Consider the following 25,684-nt stretch of genomic DNA (forward strand, 5'->3'; position numbering starts at 1 on the left):
CGGACTTTGAAAAGAAAAGATTTTTTTTTTTAATGGAGAGACACACATCTCATGCAATAGGAATGGTGTAATTATATGAAAATGAAAATGAAAGAAACCAACCAGCCATGAAAGCACTTCTCATCATTTCCTCTCTCTCTCAGAAGCCTTCAGGCTCTTTCAATGATGTCCTTGCTTCATTAAGAAATTCTCCTACACATGAGTGTTTTGATCTGGAATAATTCTATGCTCATAGAGTGACAAAGTAAAGACAAGAGGGCTAAAGAAAAGTTAAAGTAATCCCTTTTTACAACTGAGAAGAAACAGAAAGAAATATTTGCAATTTCTTTAAAGACTCAAGAATTTGCTGGAGAAAAAGACAGAAGTTCTATGTAATTCCCACAGAGAATCTCCCCTACTAACCAGTCGTTTAAGTGTGGTTGAAATTTAAGGGGCTGGCTAAAGTACCTATTTTCTCCTCAGTTACCCTGAGCTCCTTTTGTGTAAGTCTCTGTAATGATCTATTTCATCTTTTCTGACTGCTAGTGAAAGAATCAGACTAACTTTGTAACCTATGTTTCTTTTAATTGCCTTATAACTTATATTTGCAAGTTTTAGGTCCATGTTAATTAAAGCCTCTTAGTGCTTCTCCAGAGAGCTGAGGAATGTAAAAGTTCCTGATATTAGCCATCTGTGAGGGCAGAGATAAGGAAGAGAAGAAGCAGAGATCTCTACTAAATGGAGAAAAAAATCACTGGCTGGCACTGGTGAGATGGGCTTTGTTTGGAAACTGGGCCAAATGGCCCCAATCCTTCTCCTGACCTTTGATCCAAAGCCTGTAACCCCCACTCCTCAGAACAGACATGGGATGAGTTAATCACCCTCCCACATTTAACTGTGGATGGCAGGAAATTCCAAACTGACTTAAAGATCAGATATTTATGACAGGGCTGACTGGACCTAAGGGTGACCAGAACTAACCAATTATTTTAAAAGTTAACCACCTCATCCAATCCTAAATAGCCAAGAAGGCAACCCCAGGAGATTCCCGCCTTGTGTCTTTTAAAAACCTAAGGTCTTTGTCTCCAGTGCCACTCCTAGCTGACCAGCAGGGGTGACCCCATTGCGCAATGGTCAAGAGTAACCTCTTGCGTTTTTTGCATCGATGGATGATTAGTTTCCTGAGTTCTCTTCATACCTTCTTATATTTAGGCTCTTGCTGGGCCTAACACTAGCAATGACATATTATCAACTGTTTATTAAAATGGGATTTTTAATGTTATCTCCTCCTTACTGTATCTCATCAAGAAGGAATTTACATTAGCATGCCCTTTGTTGTTCTTCTTCAGCTCTTGTTCAAGCATATTGGTGGGACTTTATGGGACTGCTTCTGACATTCCTAGGAGATACAGTCTCATAAAAGTCCTCCTGATCTTGTGGCTTTTGCAATCTTTGCACCCCTCTTCTACAATGATCCCTGAGGCACAGGTGGGGGATTTGTGTTGAACATATATCTGTTGGGACTGAGCTCAACAGTTCTTCATTTTGACTGTGGTCCACTGTAATGGTCTCCAATCTGTTGCAAAGAGAACCTTTCTTGATGAGGAGTGTGGAGCTACACTTGTCTGTGTGTATAAGGACAATATTTAGAATGTGGTCAGGGCTCAGGTTGGTTTAGTAAAGGGGTGGTTGCAGGTCCTCTTCTAGGATCCATGGCTTCACCAGCTGTGGAAGAGTTGCCTAGGTTTTCAGTAACAGAAAAGATTTACATCTTGTTGAGCAGATACTAACTCTAATTAGAGAGTCACTGTGATTTCCTTCTGAAGGCAACACTTTCACATTACAAGTCCCCACCTTGAAAATGTTCGAAACCTTTCCATATTGCCACAATGAGGATGACACTTCCAACATGTTCACCTTAGGGATAACAGCCAAACCACAGCAGTAAACAAATGGCTAATATAGCAACCATGATCTCTTTATATGAGTCAATTGGTGTCTTTCTCAGAAACAAAAGGGCTATTGATTGGCATGTAGAATGCTCTAGTGTGTGTCTTAATCGCACTTAATTACAATCTGATTTGTCTAAAGGCAACCAAGTCCCTGGGCCTCTCATTTACGTTGTATTCAGATAATGTAGTCTATATGTCTGTAGTCACTTATATTTACATAAATATATTCAATTCATGTGAATTATTCTATATATGTATACAATTATATATATATATATATATAATATATAAACATATATATATATATGTTTTTGGAGCAATTTGAGACTAATTTGACAGGTCTAGTAGCAAACAGTGAACACCCTTTTTGAAGCCGATGTCTATCCTCATCCAGATTCCTCAGTAAGCTGAGGTAGGACAGTATCTATTATACCTCACAGGGAAGTTGAAGCTAGGAACTCTCAAAACTATGCCTTTCTAATCAAGACCTGCATAATGACAACATCAGTTGACATGACAACATGAAAGGGGAAAATCTTACAAGGCTCCTCCCTTTCATTAAGAGCTATAGACATTTAAGGACTGTTGAGAGAGAATCAGTCTTTTCCCTGATATTTTATCTAATGCAAGTGGTCATTCCTAAACACATACTCATAGGGAGAACACTAAATGGATTCTGCATCCTTCTTTAAAGTACAAATTGTGTGTGTGTGTGTGTGTGTGTGTGTTGGTGGTGGTGGTAGTGGTGGTGGTAGTGGTGGTGGTAGAGATGGTGGTGGTTTGAATAAGAATGTCCCCCATAGACTCATGTGTGTGAATGCTTGGCCCATAGAAAGTGGCACTACTGGGAGGTGTGGCCTTGTTGGATTCCGTGTGGCCTTGTTGGAATAGGTGTGTCACAGGGGGCAGGCTGTGAGGTCGTATAAGCTCAAGGCTGGCAGTGTGTCAGAGTCTCTCCTTGCTGCCCGAGTATCAGAATGTAGAACTCTCAACTCCTTCTCCAGCAACATGTTTGCCTTCGAGCTGCCATGTTTCCCACAATCATAATAGCCTTAACCTCTCAAACTGTAATCCAGCCCCAATTAAAATGTTTTTTTTAAATGAGTTGCAGTGGTCATAGTGTCTCTTCACAGTAATAAAACCCTAACTAAGACTGTGCTGTGTGTGTGTGTGTGTGTGTGTGTGTGTGTAAATGTACATGTGTATAAAACGTAAATATGAAAGGGAGTGTGGGAAGATAGGAGATGCATGGAAAAAAGCAGGATAAAATGATATAAATACAATACAAATATATATGTCTATAATTATTAACAAATATAAATAAAAAAAGAATGCCCACTTCTAATATGAACAGCAAGCTATCATCAGGCTTCACAATGCTGGGGGGAAAAAAAGCACTGTTTGAAGGTAGAAAGTAACAGTTAATCAGACAGGTACTAAATAAGATTGAAATGGGACATTGCTTTGGAATAGGCAGCTCCTCAGACACAATAGACTGAGTCAGAGAGACTGATGGGTACAAGACATCCTGCAGCCAGTCAACCAAGCTAAGTGTAATCCAGTTGAGTTGTTTTCTATTACCGGCTCTCATTGCCTTACAAATTCTGATTGTGGAGTTAACCTAAGTTCTCAGAATTTGCCTCAGTGCTGAGAGCTTCCTGGTTTGCTGATCACTTTTTCCCTTTGTTCAAGTAAACTCTGTAAAATTATTTGGTTTAGGAAAATTTCTTTTTAGCATAGTATTGCTGAGTTATTAAAAGGCGTAATTCTGTCTATTTAGTCCAAAGCTTATTCCAGGTGTCAACAGCTACTAGCTAGCATGATATACATTTTACAGTACTATGGAATTAATCCAGTCAACTTTCTGTCAGCTAATGTCATTATTTAATCATAACTATTGATAACATTGTAAACCATGTCAATAAAAACCATGTCTATATAAACTATGGACAAGTCAAGAAAAGAAAAGTTTGCTTCCTTGCTATTCTTTGCATGATACAAGGAAAGGTAAGTCAGGAACTACTGGAATCAGTTAGGTACTAAGGATTTTGATTTAATACTATACTGTTCTTATTCTTGTTTTAACAGAGAAATTTCAGAAATGCCATTTGGTGTCCAGTCAGCAAGACATCATGAGTTGTAAGCCTAAACTAAGTTGGCAGTTGGTTGAACTGGTGTAGGAGAGTTGTGGAGCTGTAGAATGGTAGGAAGGGGATCTGAGAGGTAATTAACAAGCTCCTGCCTCCCTTACCTGAAAGGAGAATAGAAAGTGGTGGCCTCCCAGATACCACATGCTGTGATTGACCTGTGTAGGGGGAAGGGAGAATGAAACAGACACTACAGAATGAAGTAACTCTGAGAAACTGGAGTTACCCAACTACAGATGAATGGCTGAGACTGAGCTTTCACCTAAAATGTCTAAATAATGATTTATACCCCCCCAAAAATACAATCAACCAACCAACCAAACAAACAAACAAAAAACAATTTAAAGCCAGTGAGTACATCATAATGGAAACTCAAGGGCACAATTGGATTACATCATAGCAGGAGTATAAGCAAATGGGAGCAACCACATGTTAAGGCAGAAAGCTAGAGATACTGAGTAGATCCAGGCTCATCTTTTATAACGCTTCTTTTAAGATCTGACCAGAGACCTATAAAAATATCTTTATCCTATCTGAAGCCATGTCCACAGCTGATCTTATGACCTTTCATTTGGCATTACCCGTTAAAGGTTCCACAATGTCACAGTACTCTTACTCTGAGGACGATGCTCCTAACTCATCAATGATGGGGACCACATAACTTCTAAACCATTGAATTAATTATAAAACAGGTGCTTGTAAGACCAAAAGTGGACAACAGCTATAAATCATAAGAACCAAGCTCCAAATGGGCCAAAGTACATTGTAAAATGAAAGCTGAACATGGCAATATTCTGTGTATTTAGTCCAAAGCTTATTCCAGGTGTTTTGTCTATGTGACATTGGTTTTGAGGGAATAAAAGGTACAAATTTGAGAAGGTCATGGAGAACAACTGAGGTCTTCCACCCATACGGTAGGGTCCAAGTCACTTTGGAGAGGCCACTTCCCTGAAGCCTCAGTTGAAATATAAACATCAGGCTATTGGAGATTTGAGGACCGTGTGCTATCTATCTAAAAGAGCTGCTATGTGCCATGGAAGAGTCTTAAGTCTAAGAGAGGAGCTGTTTGCTATATATGGGAGACCTGTAGAAGTGGGTCTACCCTAGCACTTCATGAGTGCCAAGTGCTGGAAAAGAGGAGTGTGGAGATTTGGAATTATCCCTAATAGAATTTACTTTACTTTAATGGAATAATTCATGCACTGTGTTCCTTTTCTTTTCACTTTGGAATAATAATGTTCACTCTGTGTCATTATATATCGGTAGTATAGAACTGCTGTGGAGCAAAGACCCTGAGGACTGTTTAATAAAAACCAGAGTCCAAATTTGAGAGGTTTATTAAGCCAGCTGGTGACTGCCTGGAGAGAAACAGTTCTCACAGAGCATGTTCAACTGCTTTCTGCAGGGACATTCAAGGCAAAAAAACCATACCCTGATTGACATTGCAGAGAGTAGAACAAGCAAGCAGTTTAACAGAAGCAAAAAGCATCAGTTAGCTGGGGAATCTTGACCTCAAGTTCCTGGTACAAGGTTGCACAATTTTCTAAGAAATTTTCCCACAAGAGGGAGTATAAGGGGGGCAGTATTGTCAGCTCAAAGTCAGACCTTAGATGGCTGCAACAGGGACACAATGGAAAAGGATTAGTCCTGTTTCATAACTTGCTTTTCTTTAGAAGTCCACAGTTAAGAGCCTGGATTCTTGAAGTATTTTGGATTTTTAAAGACTGTGAAAATGATCACATCCCTTTGTCTCAGCTGCCAGCTTCTGAAGGCACTCCCTGGAAACCCTCCTGCAATGCCTGCCAGGGAATCAGCTTTGCTCCACCACCCCAGAGCTTTGTCTCATCCTCTAACTCCCACAGGAAGTTTAGGGTAACAGTAGGTCCAAAGAAATGCAATATAGCTGAAGCACAAGATATAGTCTTCAAAATTGCTATTATAAATATGCTTAAGGAAGATGAAGAAATTCATTAACAAATCTATAAAAACACAAAGAAAGAGTGGAATGAATGAATAAAAATGTTCAAGACATGAAAGTGAAACTATAATCAAAGGAAAAAAACAAACTGTGGGAAAACTGTAAATGAAAAATTTAGGAACTTGAATATGAAAGTCAGAGACAAGCCTCACCAACTCAATAATAAAGAAGATAGATAGAATCTTTGGCATCAAAGACACGATAGAAGAAATAGATACCTTTGCCAAATAAATGTTAAATCTAAATAAATAAATAAATAAATAAAATTCTGTCACAAAAATTCAGGAAATCTAGGTCAGTGTGAAAAGACCAAATCTATAGGAATAAAGGAAAGAGAAGACACAGAAAATATTTTCCACAAAATTATGGAAAAAAAATTTTCTAACCCAAATAATGTGTCTTTCAAGGGATAAGGAGAATACAGAACACCAAATAGACTGGACCAGAAAAGAAATTCACCACAACAAGCAATAATCAAATCAAAGATGGTATATTAAAAGCTACAAGGGAAAAGACCAATTAACATATAAATGAAGACATATTAGAATAACACCTGAATTTTCGATAAACTCTAAAAATCAGAAGGGCCTGGAGAGATGTTACCACACTCTAAGAGACTACAGATACTAGCCTAGTCTACTATCCCAGCAAAACTTTTTTTATTTATTACAATATATTTACTCTGTATCCCAGCTGTAGTCCTTTCCCTTGTCCACTCCCAATACCGCCCTCCCTTCCTCTTCTCCTAATAGATTGGATTTGAAAACAGGACCCATCCTTTTCCTTCATCCAAGAAACATACCTTAACATTAAGAAGATAGGTATCATCTCAAAGTAAATGAGCTTTCCAAGCAAATGGACCGGAGAAGCAAGAGAGTGTAGCCATTTTAATATTTGATAAAATAGATTTAAAGTCAACACTACTCAAAGAGATAGGAATTTGCACAAAACACTCATCAAAGAAAAAATCACCAAGAAGATATTGTAATTCTAAATATACATCAATTAAACACAAGGTCATCCAAGTTTATAAATGAAACAGTACTACAGTTAAATCACACATTGACCCTCACCAGCTATAGTGGGTTACATCAATGCTCTACCACTGGCAATAGACAGGCCAGATAAAACATTCAACTGATAAATGCTAGGCTCACTGATATCAGAAACCAAATGATCCTAACAGATATTTACAGACACCCCCACACACACTCAAGAGATATATACTTTCTTCACAGTATTCATGTATTCATGAGAAGTTTCTCATGTATTTTCTCCCAAATTGACCAAATATTTGGATACAAAACAAGTCTAAACAGATAACAAGAAAATTGAAATATCACACAACATCCTACCTGACCATCATGGGTTAAAGCTGGATGTCAACAACAGAAACAAAAACAAGAGAAAGATTACAACCTTATAGAAACTGAGCAACTCACCAATGAATTAAAAAAAAATGGCTAAAAAAAAGAAATTTGAAAATTTTAGAATTAATTGAAAGTGAAAATTACATTCCCAAACTTACAAGACATAAGGAAGGCAGTTAACAAGCAACTTTATAGCACTCAGTGGCTACATGAAAATATTAGAGAAATCTAATATTAGTAACATGAAAGTTTCATCCTACTAGAAAGATAAGATAGAAACTAGCTCAAATGTTATAAGTTATTAATATTTATTATTGATTTATCTTTTAGTTAAACAGTGGTTATTTCTAAACCAGCTGTATACCCAAATCACCACACAGAGACTAGGATTTATTTAATTAACCTAGAACACAATGCTGAGCAATAGTTACTCCAACCTAAACCTCCAAGCCTGCATAGTTTCCTCCTATTGGATTTCCCACATTATACTTGATTTTAGTCATATCTTAGGTCCGGTTCATCTCTCCTTATGGTTCCTGCCAATCTCTGCTCTCTTACTCTTCCCACTCCCTTTTTTCTCCTCCCCTTCAGACCAGGATGTCCCACCCTATTCTCCCCATTGCACAGCACTGGCTTTTTGTTTAATTGACAATTACAGAGAACAAATGGTGGTATGTTTACACAAACTTGAGACAGGTGATGCCAATGTGATGTCCAGATTGAAATCAGTTAGTGGGGTAGAAAAATCAACATTTGAATGAACAAGGATAAATTGTATACATTCCATAAGAACATTATACCAACATTTCCTCCTTTAAGTCCAATAAAAGGCTCCTTTTTTTCAATATAATAATAAATATAAAAGTTAGGGAAACTATTAGGTAAGATTTACATATGCAATGTCCAGTTCATGTGCATTTTACAACTTAGAAGAAAGTATCTGTTATCCTGTCTTGACAAGTTTAGAGTTCTAGACCTAAGTTAACTTTTATCCTTATTGGTGTTACCTATATGAAAACTTTTTTTTTAAATTCTAAACAACTTAAGCTTACTAGTGGAACTATAACTATTTTGTCTTCAACCCCACCAGAGACTTCAGAAGGAAAAAAATTAGTTACTAGAGGAAATAGGAAGTGCATGTTAGCAGCTTCCAAAAAATAAAAAAATAAAAAAAAATTGACAGAGACAGTTTGCTTCCTCAACAGTTACCCATAACACTCTATACTGTTGGAGCATCATCTTCAGCCTTCTGGCTCAGAATATTTGACAGAAATATATGTGAACCAGGAACTATTTAGGACTTGCTTACCCTGTCTTGGCAGAGTTTGGCAGTCGACTTGTCCTGCATTTAAGCTTGCCTATTTTTGGCAGAATTCTGTCTGTCGTGAAACGAAGACATTTTCTTTTTGCCCGATTGGCTCATTTGAAACATTTGAGGCCATCTCCTTATGGAAGTTCTTCAATGCGCATCATCTTCTTTGAGACAGGCTGGGTGCTGCCAGGAGATGACCTGTCTCATTGTCAAAGAATCTTTAAAATAATAAAGATGTTTAAATGCCATATTCTGTGGGTCTCTGAAATTTTTGAAGACTTACCTATCTTTATGTAATCGATCTGTCTACAAAGCCATATCTATCTATAAAACCTAGTATGTATACTCCTGTGATAAATTAGGCTAGTGTCTGACATGACTATGAGTTGATTAACTAACAATTAACTTGTATTACCTAATACCCTAAGTTGTTTGTAATAGCAGTTTAAAAGTATTAGAAGTAACCTTGAATTTGAATCAATTTGCTAAAATTTACCAATTTATTAAAAATAGACTTATTTTGCATCAATATACAAAATTTTATACCAGAGTTAGAACAACTTATTTGAGAATAACAAAAACTTAAGTTGAGTAGATTCAGTAATCTACCTTTTGTCCTATTATTACTATAAGATATCCCTGTATTCCCCTTTCTTTACAATCCGTTTTCTGTTTATCTAAGAAAGGAAGTAGAGAAAAGAAAAAGGAAAAGAGAGAAATCCCTGAGTCTAACCTTGTTTTCCCTCTGAATAAGACCATTAATAATTTATAACCATCTCTCAAAGACAATAACGTTCATAGCCACAGAACACAACCAAAAACCTATCCAACCCCCCCTTAAAGGAAATCGGACACAGTTCTCACGAATTTCTTTTAGCTGACATTTTGGATGCACAGAAATCCTGTCAGAAGGTCCAAATAAAATTGGGGAAAATGGTTAATTTAGCAAGCATTAACATTTGTGGTCCAGTCTTTGAATGTTGAAAAATTTCAGGCTTAATAGAAGTTCTGTTTGGAACAATCTAAAATGCTAGACCAATTGAGATTAGTAGCTTTCTTCAAAGCTCTCTTGGGAGCTTTTTGATCAGAAACAGCAATTAAAGCAGTTGAGGCAGGAACAAGCAGAATGCTGGAACATGAAAGATGCTAGAACAGATATGTCAATGTCTCAGCATGCTGGAAGGATGAATATTGTCAGGTTTGATCCAGTGTCTGAGCCTGTTGTTCTGCAAACATAATTTTTCACAAGTATTACACAGTTCTAAAATTATAAATGTAGGAGATATGCAGGATGAAACTAAACTGTAAACCAATTTTTTTCTATGCCAATTAAAAGAATGGCATAATAAATTTTGAGGATATTGTAACCAAAGATTTATTGGCCGTGTATTGTTGATGTTCTGGCTAGAGATATATTTTATGTCAGTTTCAGAGTTGTTCCCATGTAAAGAAATCAGCAATATAAGTTACCATTATTATTGGACATACAATCATTACCATGTTGAAATCAAAACAAGGTTGGATAGATCAAAATATCTTTTTTGGGCTCTTGAGTACCTGTTGCATTAGGCCAAGCTGCTATCTCCTGAGAGAAGAAGGCCTCCCATTAGAGAGACAAGCTGGTTGCCTTGAACAAAAGAAAAGTCATGTTTTAAGTAAACTTTATATAAACTCCTTTTTAATTTAGGATTTAAACATACCCTAGGAATCTTGTACCTGTTTAGAGGTTTAGGCCTAGGTTTTTATAAATGTTGTAGCTATTTTTGTCTTATCTCCTTTTCTATATAGAATGGGCAGTTATGCCTTTATAGCCAAAATTTATATAAACTCCCTTTTACCTTTAGCATTTAAAGCATACCATAGACATCTTGTACCTAGATTTTTATATTGATTATGGCTATTTTTTGGCTTGCCCCTTTTTTTGGTACAGGATGGATTCAGCTTTTTAAACATATTAATTGTAAAATTTGAGTTTCTAGGACTTAAATAAGCTGGCATGAACTTACTAACTGTAAGCCCCCTGTGTCTTTTTGTATCAGGCATTACCCATATGTGCCCTCTCCCCTGTGAAAACGTCTCCCATTTGAAAGGATAAGCCGGCTTCCAGAGCAGTGTGACACCTTTATCCAGTCAGCATTTAAAAGTTATTTGATGTGGGAGGCATGCAGTTTGCATGTTTGTTTCCCAGCCAAATTCTGAGTCCTTACATTTACCAACAGAGCGTATTTCTTAAGCCAAAATTCCTTTTTGTACCAGTTCTGTGGAAGTACCAGTTTTTGAGATTGGCTGGCTTTTTAAGAGCAGTGTGACATCATCTCTCCTTACATAAACTTAAAATTGATGTGAATCCAACCTTTAGGTAAATGAGGACATAACATCTATTATTAAGCAAAAGGAACTTACATAGTAACCTTAAGGAAAATTTTGTCATTTTGAATCCTAGACTACCTCTGCAAGTTGCTAAATATCAGTAGTTGCCACCCCGGCTTTTATTATGTAAATTAGGCTGATCTGCCTGTTTGTTTGTTTTTTTTTACTTTGTGTTGGGATTAAAACTTGTGTCTTCACCAACTTTGCCTTCAAATATATATATATATATATATATATATATATATATATATATTGAAAACCATATAATTGTAACGCAAAGCCTTTAAATGAATATCAAGCAAAGAGACAAGAAAAATTTCAGTTTTGGGTCAGTTGTGCCAATTTATGCTGTAACAAGCAAAGCCCAGTTGGTTATTTTTTTTAGAATTTAATTGTTACAGTGAATCAGTGACCCTTACCAGAAAGAGCTGACAAGTATCTTGCAGCCAGAGAGCTTTGAATTATAGCCGTTATTAATAGGAAAAGGGCCCTTTCTATTGTCTGTAACTTAGTATTCCATTCCTTGGCTTTCCCTCCATTTTCTCCTTAAACTTTCTAGGAGAAAGCATGGAGAAGAGCCATCATCATTAAATATATTGCAACCAGATCCATGACTATTACAACCAAAAGAAAGCCAAAAGGGATTTAAACCCCTCTGCCATGTTTTTGTTTGTTTGTTTGTTTGTTTGTTTTTGTTTTTGTTTTCGTTTGTTTGTTTTAATTTTAGATGTACTTTCAGGACAAGTTCTGTCTAGAGGCCTGTGTGCCTCCAGTTTCTTTCTTTTCGCCATGGTTGCTGTTGTTGCTCTGAGCTGAGCTGAGCCAGTCACAGTAAAAGGAAACTATGCTTGTATACCCTTCCTGTTAGACTGTACCTGCAGCCAATTTTGTTATGGTAAGTCTCAGGTCAGCCTCAGGTCAGTAGGCTGTCTTTTGCTCCTGGGCCTGTATAAGAGTCTCTCTTAAAGAGACAGTAATTGACCTGGGAGTTTTTAGGTTTTAAGTTTGGGTTGTATCACTGGGAGCTTATTCCCCCAAACAAATTATGTTAAAGTATGATTTAAAGGGTGTGGATACTTAGATTAGTTGGGCACCACTTGTTGTAGATTATTAATATTTATTAGTATTATTTATCTTTTAGTTAAGCAGTGGTTATTCCTAAACCAACTGTATACCCAAATCAACATACAGAGACTAGGATTTATTTAATTAACTTAGAGCACAATGCTGGGCAATAGTTACTCCATCCTAAACCTCCAAGCCCATATAGTTTCCTCCCATTGGATTTCCCACATTATACGTGCTTTTAGTCATATCTTAGGTCCCGTTCATCTCTCCTCTTGGTTCCAAGTCCTGTCCTGCCAATCTCCGCTCTCCTCCCTCCTACCTGCTTCTTTCTTCTCCCCTCCAGACCAGGATGTTCCACCCTATTCTCCCCATTGCACAGCACTGGGTTATTTTTTAATTGACAATTACAGAGAACAAATAGTGGCAAGTTTACACAAACTTGAGACAGGTGATGCTTAGAATAAGCATCATAATGTGATGTCCAGATTGAAACCAGTTAGTGGGGTAGAAAAAAATCAGCATTTGAATGAACAAGGATAAATTGTATACATTCCATAAGAACATTATACCAACACTCAACCATGTTCATTGCTGCTCTATTCATAATAACTGGAAATTGAAAACAAACTAGATAATTGTCAACAGATGAATAGCTAAAAAAATGGTACATTAACATAGTGGAATATTATTCACCTGTTAAAAAAGGAACTAATGAAGTCTGCATGTAAGTGAATTGAGCCAGAAAAATATTAATAATAAAGTATTCTGGATGAGGTAACCCAGACACCATCAGACAAATGTATTCACTTATATATAGATTCTAGCTGTCAAGTCGTCTATATGCAAGCTACAATCCATACAGCAATAGGGGTATGTACTGAGTAGAGTGGGTCTCTTTAGGAAGGAGAAATAGAATAGATGATTACTGGTCAGGGAAAAGAAATGGAAGAAGAAATCGGTGAAGTGAAGATGCAGGTGAGGGCGGAAATATGGACAGAAATAGCTAAAACTAATGGCCATTTAAGGAGTCATATAGAAAATTAATGCAAGAGAAGCTTCCTAAAATATACACATATATAAAGGTTATCTGAATGAAATCCTAATAGCAGATGATATAAAGCCTGAACTGAACATCTCTCTTCACCAAATGAAGCTTACAGTGCCAAAAATGGCTTACTTCTAATTACCTTGTTGGCCAAATGGGGGCAATGAAAACCCCCAACAACAGAGGCTATTGACTATGTGAATGAGAGGCCCTATTCCTGAAGACATCTACAGAATTATTCAACATGCAGAACTAGAGCTGGTGCCCACTCAGAGCCTTTGCCTCTGTGAGTAGTGTTCATAGTATCTGAAGGTACTTCACACACTACCAAAGGAAAACATAAACACCAATCCAGCTATAAACCTTCCAATTTACACTGATGACTTGTCTACACGATATGTTATTGCAATAGTGGACAAAGGTTAATAGAGTAACTGTGGTAGTCTGAATGTAAATGGCCCCCAAAGGCCCATAGGGTACGGCACTATTAGGAGGTGTGGCCTTGTTGGAGTAGGTGTGGCATTGTTGGAGAAAGTGTGCCACTGTGGAGCTGGGTTTTAAGGTCTCATATGTGCTCAAGCCACGCCCAGTGGGATGCTCTCTCTTTGTCGCTTACAGATCAAGATGTAGAACTTTGGGCTCCTCCAGCACCTTCTCTGCCTACAAGTTGCCATGCTTCCCACTGTGATAATAATAAATTAAAACTCTGAAACTGTAAGCCAACCCCAATTAAATGTTTTCTTTCTAAGAGTAGTCATGCACCCTGAGATTTCACTTTACACACATCAGAATGGTTAAGATAAAAAACTTAAGTGACAACACATGCTAGAGAGGATGTGGAGAAAGGGGAACCCTCCTCCATTGCTGGTGGGAATGTACACTTCTACAACCACTTTAGAAATCAATCTGGCACTTTCTCAGGCAATTAGGAATAGTGCCCCTGAAGATCCAGTTATACCACTCCTAGGCATATATCCAAAATATGCTCAAGTACACAACAAGGACATTTGTTCAACCATGTTCATAGCAGCTTTATTCATAATAGCCAGAACCTGGAAACAGCCCAGATGTCCTTCAAAGAAGGAATAGATACAGAAATTGTGGTACATTTACACAATGGAATACTACTCAGCAATTAAAAACAAGACAATCATGAAATTTGCAGGAAAATGGTGGGAACTATAAAAGATCATCCTGAGTGAGGTATCCCAGAAGCAGAAAGACACACATGGTATATACTCACTTATAAGTGAATACTAGACCTATAAGATAGGATAAATATACTAAAATCTATACACCTAAAGAAGCTAACAAGTAGGAGGACCCGGGGTAAGATTATCAATCCTCACTTAGAAAGAAAAAAGGGATGGACATTTAAAGTAGGAGAAAACAAGAAAGGACAAGAGCCTACCACAGAGGGCCTTTGAAAGACTCTACCTAGCAGTGTATCAAAGCAGATGCTGAGACTCATAACCAAACCTTGGGCAGAGTACAGGGGATCACATGAAAGAACGGGGAGTTAGTAAGACCTGGAGAGGGCAGGAACACAGCAAAGACCAAATATATCTAGGCACAGGGGTCTTTTCTGAGACTGATTCTCCAACCAAGGACCTTGCATGGATATAACCTAGAACCCCTGCTGGGACATAGCCTATGGCAGCTCAGTATCCAAGTGGGTACCTTAGTAAGGGGAACAGGGACTGTCTTTGACATGAACTCAGTGGCTGGCTCTTTGATCTCCCCCTACCCTCCTGATGGAGGAGCAGCCTGGCTAGGCCACAAAGGAAGATAATGCAGCCAGTCCTGATGAGACCTGATAAACTAGGGTCAGTGGACTTAGAGAGGGGCAGGGAGGAGATGTGGGAGGGTGGGTAGGGATTGGAAGGGAATGAGGGAGCAGGCTACAGCTGGGATACAAAGTGAATAAACTGTAATTAATATAAAAAATAAAAATTTGGAAAAAAATAAAATAAATTGCTTAACTTTGTAAATATAAACCATTTTCTCTAATTAAAAGTAATAAATGAATGGCGTTAATCACTAAAAAATAATGTTGTGGTCATTGTGTCTCTTCACGGCAATGAAATCCAAGCTAAGACAGTGACCAACTACTATCTGATTGGATTTAAGGCCCACCCCATAAAATCATCCTATTCCCAACTAGGGTGTCTCGGGTGCTTGGGTGTCTAAGACCCAGAGACTAGATAGGCCATGGACCTAGGGAGAAACCAAATACTATTGTTCTTCTATAGGACTGTAGCCATAAAATGACTTCTGACAACATTCTGCTATACACATTTATTAGCTTTTGCTCAGACATAATCAGAGAAACCCCCTCCTGCAATAATGTGAAGAAATATAGAGACCCACAGCTGGACAGTGTGCAAAGAGCGAGAAACCTTGGAACACTCAGTCCTAAACAGGATGTTTCCATCAAATTCCTCCATTCAGGGATCAGGAACTCTGCAGATGGTTTGAAGGACACAAAAGAAACAAAGCTTTGTAAACACAGTGGGTCCAACACACATATGAATTCACAGAGACTATGACAGCATGCACAGAGCCTGCCTGAGTCTGCAACAGATGGGGTCCAGGCACTGAAAGTAGAATGAACACAAGCCTCTATCCCTGAAACCTGAAGCTGTGTCCAGTTGTGGATCACTGAGAAATGAAAAATCAGTTCTCCTCAATAGAGTCTCACTGGGGTTAGAAACAGCGCTCAAGGCCCAGCCTCATGCCAACAGTAGAGGACCAACACAAAACAAACCCAGTGCCACCTTTAGAGGTCATTTGTCTCCTAATGTTTTCTAAGAGCTAGTGTGTGTGTGTGTGTGCACGTGTGTTTTCTTTTCTGGTTAACCTTATATGTCCTTTGCCCATATACTACGTATATACTTCTGGTGTTGTATGTTTATGGGATTTACTAGTGTGTCTATGTATCTATATGTGGTTTTCTGTTTTCCCAATAGCTCTGTTTGTTTGTCTTCTCTTTTAGTTTTCTTTATGTTCCTGGTAGTTTTCTAAAGAGAGACAGAAAGGGTGTGGATTTGGATGAGAGCAGCAGAAGTAGAAAGTATTTTGGAGGTTTGGGAGAGTAAAACCATAATCATATAAAGAATATAAAGTAAGACTATTTTAAATAAAAGAAAAATACTGGGGAAAAAGACTGAGGACTGTACTGCATTTTACAATATGAGACAAATAAACATGAGACTTTGGAGACAAATCTAAATGTTATGATTTAAAATTGATGTGTTTGTATGTAAGGATGATGAAGGATGAAATTATGATGATTAGTTTTAATTGTCAACTTTCAGTGATTTTTAATTACCTGAAAAGATAGTCTCCATGATTGATTATCTAGATTGTGTTTGATTATGGGTGTGCCTGTGAGAAAAAAATTTTTTTTGATTGGTGGGAATATCCTCTCTGAGTGTGGATGACACCATTTAGAGGCTGAGGCCCTGAACTGTAGAAGAATGCAAAGGGGTAGCTGAATATGCAGGAGCACATGAATTTACTTCTTCCTCTGCTTTTGACTACGAATGTGCTTAGTTGCTTTGAGTTTCTATCTAGATTTCCCTGCAATGATGGACTATAATCTGAAATTGCAAGCTGAATAACCCTTTTCTAAATTGCTTTTTTTATAGGATATATTACCAAAAAAAAAAATAATAATAACAAAAAGAACAACAACAACGAAACCAGAAATTAAACAAGAGTCATTCTACTTTAATTTCTTGAAAACTGAAATTAGAAACAGGTGCCATCATCCTTGGCTTCCAAGGTGTTTTTATTCAGTTGCGGTTAAGAATAAAATGCTATTGTCCACAGATTATAAGATAAATAGTCCCAATGATTTTGGGTCTTTTAATTAGTGCCATGGACAATCCTCTCCTCTTAAAAAAAATGAAAGAAAAAAGAAAGAACATCAAATGATGCTACAAACACAACAGTGAGATTAGAAATTGCATCTTGGAGCCTTTAATGAGTTCCCCAGGTTGTCAATCATCTTGGTTGATGGCTTGCAATTAAGTAAGATGCTCTGGAGCAGAAAGCTTTCATCAACCCCAGAGTCCAGATTCCACAGAAGCAGTGGAGTGTTAGGGTATATTGTATGCAAGCCATTTTTGGGGATTGTCAGTAATAGCCAACTAATAAAAACAGCAACTGAAGCAACAAAATTACAAGGGGAAAAAAGCTAAATTACTCCTATTTATTCCCACTCTCATTGTTACTAGGATAATCAATGTGTTAATCCAGATGTGGCAGCATTATCATTTCTGGTAAATAACCTAATATTACATGTGAATAAGGGCACTTTCTATCACTGTAGTTGTTTCTCTTCTGGGACCTCACATTGCTTGTTTAATTTTCAGATTAAAATTGGTCCCTGTGGAACAGTAAAGAAACAATGAGTTGAAGGATATAAAGGCTGTTTCTGATTTGAAAAGCAATGAAATTTAACAGACCAACTAAAGAATAATTACATCACATGTAAAATATATAAAATATAAAAATAAACTTGGAAAGGGGCACGGTGGAGAGGAGGGAGTGAGGGAGGAACTGGGAAGGAATGAGGGATTGGGACACGGCTGGGATACAGAGTTAATAAAATGTAACTGATGAGAAAAAAATAAAATTCAAAAAATAAATAAATAAAAATATAAAAATAACAGGGTTATTGGTAGTTGAGGGTAGAAAGAACGCTAAATGAGCCCCAGATGAGAAACCCACACCAAAGAATCTTCTTTACGTGTCCCACAAACTAACAATAGCTTTCATATTTTCAATGCCAGCAAATAATTAAATAATGAATATAAATCTGTATTTTAAGTAACTCACAGCACTAATATACAGGCTTTGGGACATTTTACAATAAAATTAGTTGCATAGGGAGTGTGGGACATTCCCTACATTTCTCCTTTCTTCCCTTTCTTTTTTTCTCAAATCTAGCCTTCTTTATTTTTTTCTTTAGTCATATGTATAAGTTGTAGTTATCAGTTAAACAAGAAGAGGGGACTGGAAGGAGAAAGATACAGGTTGAGACATATTTCTCTCGAATATCTCTTAAACCTCTAGGGATGGATACAGCCCATAAGACATGAAGACTGTGTCCTGTGAATATGCTTCAGACTCCAAGCCTGAGCACTCTTCCAGTATGGTCATTGATCACAGTTTGCAGCCTGGAACTTCTAACTGTGCTTAGCAAACTGCTGCCATTTCTACACTCACTTTCATTATCCGACTCATATTCCAAGTTACTATGTAGTTTTCTTCTGTCCTCTTAAGAGGAAATTTATATCACATCTTACTGATAGATCCTACCTCTTGGTTAAAGGCCCTTGTTCTACTTCTATTATGTTAATTTCTTTCTTTCCAACAAAGAGACGACTAAAGTTTTAAGGTTTGGGCTTGTGGCTTTGTCAAAAAAGGGCATGAGTATTGAATTGTGAACAACTCTTCTGCCAGTGGATTGTAAATCTCCAGTATGCTGTTACCCCAAACATCAGGCAGCTTTCTGTTTGATGGTCACCTCTTATCAGAAGATCTTTCTTAGGGGAAAAGACACATTGCTACTAAAAAATTCTATTAAAATTTGAACATTTTATTTTCCCCTATAAAATTGATATGGAAACTAAAACATTGGCAGTGTGACCTTTGGTAGGACACTGAGTTATGATGGCTCTGAGCTTATGTATAGAAAAACATATCCTCATAAAAGGATCTTGTCCTTCATTCTGTTCTATTCCTACTGCCATGTAAGCACACATCACTCTTCCCTTCCGACTCAGCCAGCAGTCACCTCTGGAAACAGAGGTCAGCCCTCTCCAGGTGACCAATCCTGCTGGCATCTTACCTGGAAACTCCAGCCTTCAGAAATGTGACAAAATACACTTTCGACCTTTATGAATGACCAATCTCAAGTATTTTTGGCTATTCAAATCTTGTATAATAACAGAACATTAAATGCTCTTATTTTCTCCAAGATACTTTAGTTTCCTCCAACTGGAGTCTTCCTACGTGCTACAGACTCTGCCCTGCGGCTTTTGGAGCGTTTGTTTCTCTTTCTGCAAACTGCTTTCCCTTTGCATCTCAGTTTAGACCTGCCTCCAACTTACCTGGGGCTCACTGTTATTTCCTCATTCATTCCCACCCTTGTGGTAAAACCCTCACAGTCTTTACTTCTTCGGGCAGTTCTGTATTGTCCAGCATTTCGTTCAGTTCTTTCCAAAGATTCCCATCCCAGTGCTTTCACTGTTATCTGTTCTCGGATCCTGATGCCTTTAACGGGTTAATGATAGTACATCTAGATCCCCTGGTTGGTAACGTCGCTATTTTCTTCATATCTGAGTCTTGCTTTCACCTCACTTGTGCCTGTCTCACCTTTTAGGCTGCTTTCTAAATCTCTTGTTACAAGATTAAATGCGGAATGAGGATAAACTTTGTTGTAAATTTAGGTTTTAGTTCAGATCAAAATAAGACCATGAGTCGGCTCTCACCCGTGGGCGGGGTTTCAGGTTTTGTGGATTTCCTCGTAAGGGAAGCAGGGACTATCTCTGACATGGACTCTATTGCCTGCTTTCTTATCACTCTCTCCTGGATGAGCTGCCTCGCTGGGCCACGGGGAAAGAGGACAAACTCAATCCTAATAGAACTTAATGAGCTCTGGTGAGGTGGGAGGGAAAGGTTGCTCCCCTTATCTTAGAAATAGGGCAGAGTGGATAGAGGAATAGGGAAGGAGGTTGGGACCTCAAGGAAGGGGAAGGGAAGGAGGGGGCTACGATTGGTATGGAAAGTGAATAAATAAATAAATAAATAAACAAACAAATAAATAAATAAATAAATAAATAAATAGATGAGTAGGTAGATAAATAAATAAATAATTAGATAATTTTTTTAACAAAGAAAGAAGGCCATGCTTAAAATTTCCTAGAGCTGCAAAGAATTTGTTTTGGCTTGTTAGCCTCATTCTTATCTCCCACATTGGAAGAATCTCTAAAAGCTCCTCACAGCTGGGATTCTCCTCTTGCAGTTCCTTGACTGTAGCTCACTGCTGTCTCAGAGACCTATTGGTGTGATGATGATGATGAATGGAAGAAAGTAAGAGTTCTGAAGTGGAATGATTAACTACCAGACTGTAACAATCACAGGTTAGGTTTAAGCTACCTTTCCATTTGTGTGAATAGAAGGCAAGAAATGGATAGTCCGTGGATGTCCTTCCTTCTAGAGTGATAGTATTCTTTAAAAGTCCTCTTCCCAGCTCTTCTCACCTTTGTCACAGGGAACAAGAAGAGATTCTATAATGCTTACTCTCTCTCCTCTCTTTCAACCATGGAAAATGCATACAGAGCTGTGTAGAATGAAATTTAGTGTGTTTCTAGTGCTAAATCCATGTAAGGGTCAGGGGACCTTATTCCTGTGCCCCAACGAGTTTTCCTCTTTCAAGTTGGACCACACCAAAGACCAATCTTTCACGTAACTTCAACAAACTTTCAAGGGCTACAACACTTTAAGTAAATTTATGTTGAAACTTTAAATTCACTTAGTTACTATTTGCAACTTACTCTGCAAACTAAATTATATTCTTAGTCCATGAAAAAACATTACATTTTAATTGTTTTAGCTTACTCTTGTTGAACAAAGATTTGTCAAAAATTTAAGATATCGGTCATATACATGAGTGTATAAATAAAATGTAGTTTACAAGACACAGGGATATTATGTAACACTAAAATTAAATGGGCTACAAATTATGAAAAGATACAGGGGACCTTAAACGTTCATGGCTAAGTGAAAGAATATAAGCCAGTTTGAAGAGAATTTTGTAAGATACTCATTATGCAAGATTCTGGAAAGGGCATATGCATGCACGACATTCTTGGTTGCCAGGAGCTGGGAGAAAGGAGACTGAGTCGGTTCATAGAGCAGCAGAAGATAATTGACTTCAGGGCTGTTAAACTCTTCTGGCTTGGACTGTAGTGACAGACACATGGCATTATGAAATTCTGAAAACCAAAAATGAGCATAATGTAAACTCTGGCGACAATGTATTAGCTATAACAAGTATACCATTCTGGTGTGGGGTTTCAATATTGACCGAGGTTGTGCATGCTTGGCATCAGGAAACAAATGGAATCTTCTTTCTGCTCAGTTACTCTACAGACATTAACTCTCTGTGAATAAATCTACTAAAATATGAAAGCATAAAACCACTCATCATTCTTTTATTTTCTTAATTTTTCCTATTACTTTCTTTCTCTTTGTATTATCCCTTGAAGACACAGTAAATTTACATCTCTGTTCCTGCCCCTCATTCATACATTAGCCCTCTATCCTTCTGTTTCTTCTTTAGTGTTACAACATGGTTGAAAACAGCTATATTGCTAATAACTCAAAAGGCCATACTATTTTTAACCTACCAGAAGACAAATTAATTATTGGCTATTTCTCCACTTACTGTAATTAAACCAATCTATGCCTCTATTTCTACCTTTTCTCCTAATCACATAAGTATTTTCCACTTCATTTAAAAATAATTATTACTTCTCCTGACACATCTCTTGTTTCTATTCCTCAACCTCTGTCCTGGGCTTTTTATCTGATTCTGAATCTATCTTGGCCAAGTGCATTCATTCTCACTGTTATAATTGCCAGCCAGTGGACCATAATATTTGCACCACTGTTTCATTCCAAAACAATTACTGAAGTCTGGCACATATTCACAAACTATTTTTTTGAGACTTTATTCTACATATGTCACCACCTACTTGAGAGTGACACATAAGGTATTATATACTCACTTGGCTCACATCAGTGGACTATCTTACTCTCCATTTCAGTTAATGCAACCACTATGCACTGTCTTGCCAAAACACTAAAACCTCATAATATATGTGTGTGAGGTATAATTACATATCACAGTGTAGATATTTAATATAATATAACATTACATTATTAGTTAATGAGTGTATTGTAATAGAATTCTATTGCTATGAAAAACACCATGGTCAAAAGCAGCTTGAGGAGGAAGGGAATTATTTCAGATTAAAACTTGAAGTCCATCATTAAGGACATCAACTTTAAGTCACCGATTCAAATGAATAACTTAAGTTGCCTCTTTTGGAATGCAAAAAAAAAAAATTGTTCTTCATACTTCAATACCCAGAGAGCTAAATTCACATATCCACTACAGGATGCAAAAAAAGTAAACAAATAAGAGCTAAAAAATAAACTATGATCAAGTTGAAACTAAAAAAAAAAAAAAAAAGTTAGCTTTATGTGTCTTTTTATTGGCTTATGTGTCTTTCATACCAGTCCTCATCATTCTGAAACCAAATATTTTTATAGCAACTTGTCACTCAGAGTAAAAGATCAATTTTTCCATTTCACTGTCAATTATGTATGCCCACATAACCAAGTGGTCAAAAAGGTTCTCTGTGCGAATTGTTTGTGAGTTCCAAGAAATCTTGTAAAACATAAAATTTGTGTCCCTTCAGCTCTTTTCCCATACCTAACATTTGTTACTGTCCTCAATAAGGACATGTAAGGTATCTGGGATCAGCAGAGAGTTATTGCATGTTTTATGTTAAAGCTATTAATTATAATGTACATTATATGTTCCTGATACTTAATCTTTATTATCAATTTTACTCAATTTTGGAACTACCTAAGAAACACACCTCTGGATGTGTCTACGAAGGAGTTTTCAGAGAGGTTTAATTGACTAGGAAAGATTCATCCAGAATTTGGGCAGCACCATCACATGGAATGGGTCTGGAATGGCATGAAAAGGAGAAAGGGGAGTACCAGAGCTCATCTCTATCTCCCAACTTCTGATGCAGTGTGACCAACCACCTCATATTCCTACCGTTGTTCTTTCCATCCTTAAACCACAGGCAAAGCAATCCCTTCCTCCCCTAACGTGGCCCTTCAAATATTTTCTCATGGTTTTGAGAAAAATAACTAGTAAATATTGCCTTTTCTTTCACACTCTGCTCTAAAACCAAATCCTTAGAAGAGTTTGTTGTGTGTATCAGAATGTCCTAGGCCTGTTCATGTCTCTACCTTCACTTTTGTAGACATATTTTAAGCCCAGTTAGCCTCATTAAACTGCTCTCTTTCACGTTGCCTCTCTATAAAGTTTTAGCACCGTTTTCCCTTCAAGGTAAACCCTATGAAGATAACATTCTTTAAAGTCTTCTAGTGTTTCATTCTTTGAAAGAAAAAACAAATTCTTAATTTGATGGCGAAGACTACCCAGTTCAGCCTCTCATTAACTCCTTCCCAAGGCTCTCTGTGTGCTCCTCAGCTGGTAGGTGCATACTACAAGATGAAGACCTGTTCTTCTGGCTGACTTAGGCTTTTGCTCTGGTCACATCTAAGAAATCTTACCGACCATCATACAGGCCTGATTTTTTTTTAATAATACAAAAAGAGCTTTATTTCCCTGGTGGGCTGAGTGGTCACCTTACTAAAGAAAGTACTAGATCTAAAAACCTCCTGAGCTGCTTTAATGTTTCCACTGTGCTTTAAGAAACTGCTGTTTTCAGATTAAAAAAAAAATCTAAAATCTTTCTGTAGAATGCCTGATTCCGAGACTTATGTTAGGAAATATTTTCAGTGTCTAGTGTCTAGTCTTTGATTTGATAAGTGGTTGGTTAATACCTGTTCAGGCCTGATTTTTAAATTGACAATTGTTTTTAGATAATATTCTCTGACCATTCTCTCCAGTTCTTCCCAGATCCTTCTACCTCCCTTCCCACCCACCTCTATAACCTCTCAAATATAAACAAACAAACAAACACACATAAAGAAAGAAATGAAACCCACAAAAAGTTTGTTTATGGAGTGTATATTTTGTAATGTATTTTAGGTGTTAACTTACCTGTGTTCCTGTGGATAAAGTATGCGATTTGGCTTGGTCACCATTTGTTTCCTCCTGCAAAATCGCCTTAGTATTTTTAAAACATGCAACCCAGCACTACACTTCCCAAACTCCCTTGTGGCTAGACCTGGTGTGTGTTTCTTTGTTTACATGCCCCAGCACAGGATGTGACCTTGGGACCAGTAAGGAGGAAAGTGACAGAGGCATCACTAGTAATCATCACATGACTGGCTCTGGGAAAGCACTTTGGTTTTAGGTAACTATTCCAGCATCAGTTCACGATGCTCAGGCTGATTCTCATGATTTATTTCACATGGATATAATTAATATATGACTCTCTTTCTTCCTGAATACTTAAATGGTGAAGATTATTTATCAAGACATTTTCCAACATTCCCCTCCAGTTTATCTTGCATTAACAGCTAGATTCGAATCATAACAGACTCCTCCACTAACATACACAATTGGTGACTGAATGTTGAATATACACCAAAGCTATTATTATTTTTCTCTAAATTATAGCTTGAGAAATGTTTCAGTATTCAAATAACAAATAAAAATAGTGGAATGCATGTAACGACATCTACTAACAGACAGGACAACTGCTTTCAACTGCCTCAATAGGACACATGTCAAGGATTGAAGAAGCTATTATACAAGCATTCATTGGCAGCATCATAACTCTGACTTTGTAACCCTACTTTAGCTATGTAAAGAATGCATTGCAGTAGTTCTGCATGAACTCTTGTCTACATTTTGGGCTGTTATAAAACTTCAGGTATTGTTATTCAGTTAATTAAAATTTGAAACATCATTAATACAATAATAAGTTTTTATATATCTAAATTCTTCAATGTACGAGCAATACCAAGCAAGTCTCTATGAGAAAAGGTATTATATTCTTCTGATGCTAGACAAAAGCAAACTCCTACAGTGTGCCTATGGAAGCAGTATTTGCTGAAACTAATGGATAGGTAGTCTTCCAGTAAGCTTCAGTACTGTATTTATTCCTCATACCAGTCAACAGTGCTTGGTTCCAGTGGCCATGAACACCCTTTAATCTGCTAAGGATAACTGTATTTCAGTAGAAAACATATTTGTATGATGTACTAGACCACGTAGAGACATGCTGAGATGACATCCATTGGAAGTGTTGAGGCAAGGGTCATACTCTTTAATGAGAAGTTCCAGCAGAGAGAGAGATGGTAACTTCCATATGGAGAAGATGACTGAAGGAAAACAAATCTGTGTTGGGGAACAAATACTTTTCAAAACAGACCCTAGAGCAATGGGCTAGTTGGTAACTCTTTTAAAGTTTAGTCACAAATACTTGCTGACCAGAAACATTTTCAAATGTTGCATGGTCACAGCCAAAGAAATATTCTATCTATAGGTTACTATGTCTGAAATTATAAGGATATATATGTCATTTGTCAACTTGAAAAAATTTCGTTTTTCTCCAGTGCTGCCCCTCCTGAGGATCAGAAAGAGGACACAGGTCACTCTAGTTAACATCGGTTATACCCTATGTGACCCAGAGCACAAATGGTTCAAATACAGTAGAATTTTCTTTTT

The sequence above is a fragment of the Psammomys obesus genome, unplaced genomic scaffold (genome assembly GCF_907164565.1).
Source record: "Psammomys obesus unplaced genomic scaffold, mPsaObe1.curated_primary_1811, whole genome shotgun sequence".
Taxonomy (NCBI): domain Eukaryota; kingdom Metazoa; phylum Chordata; class Mammalia; order Rodentia; family Muridae; genus Psammomys; species Psammomys obesus.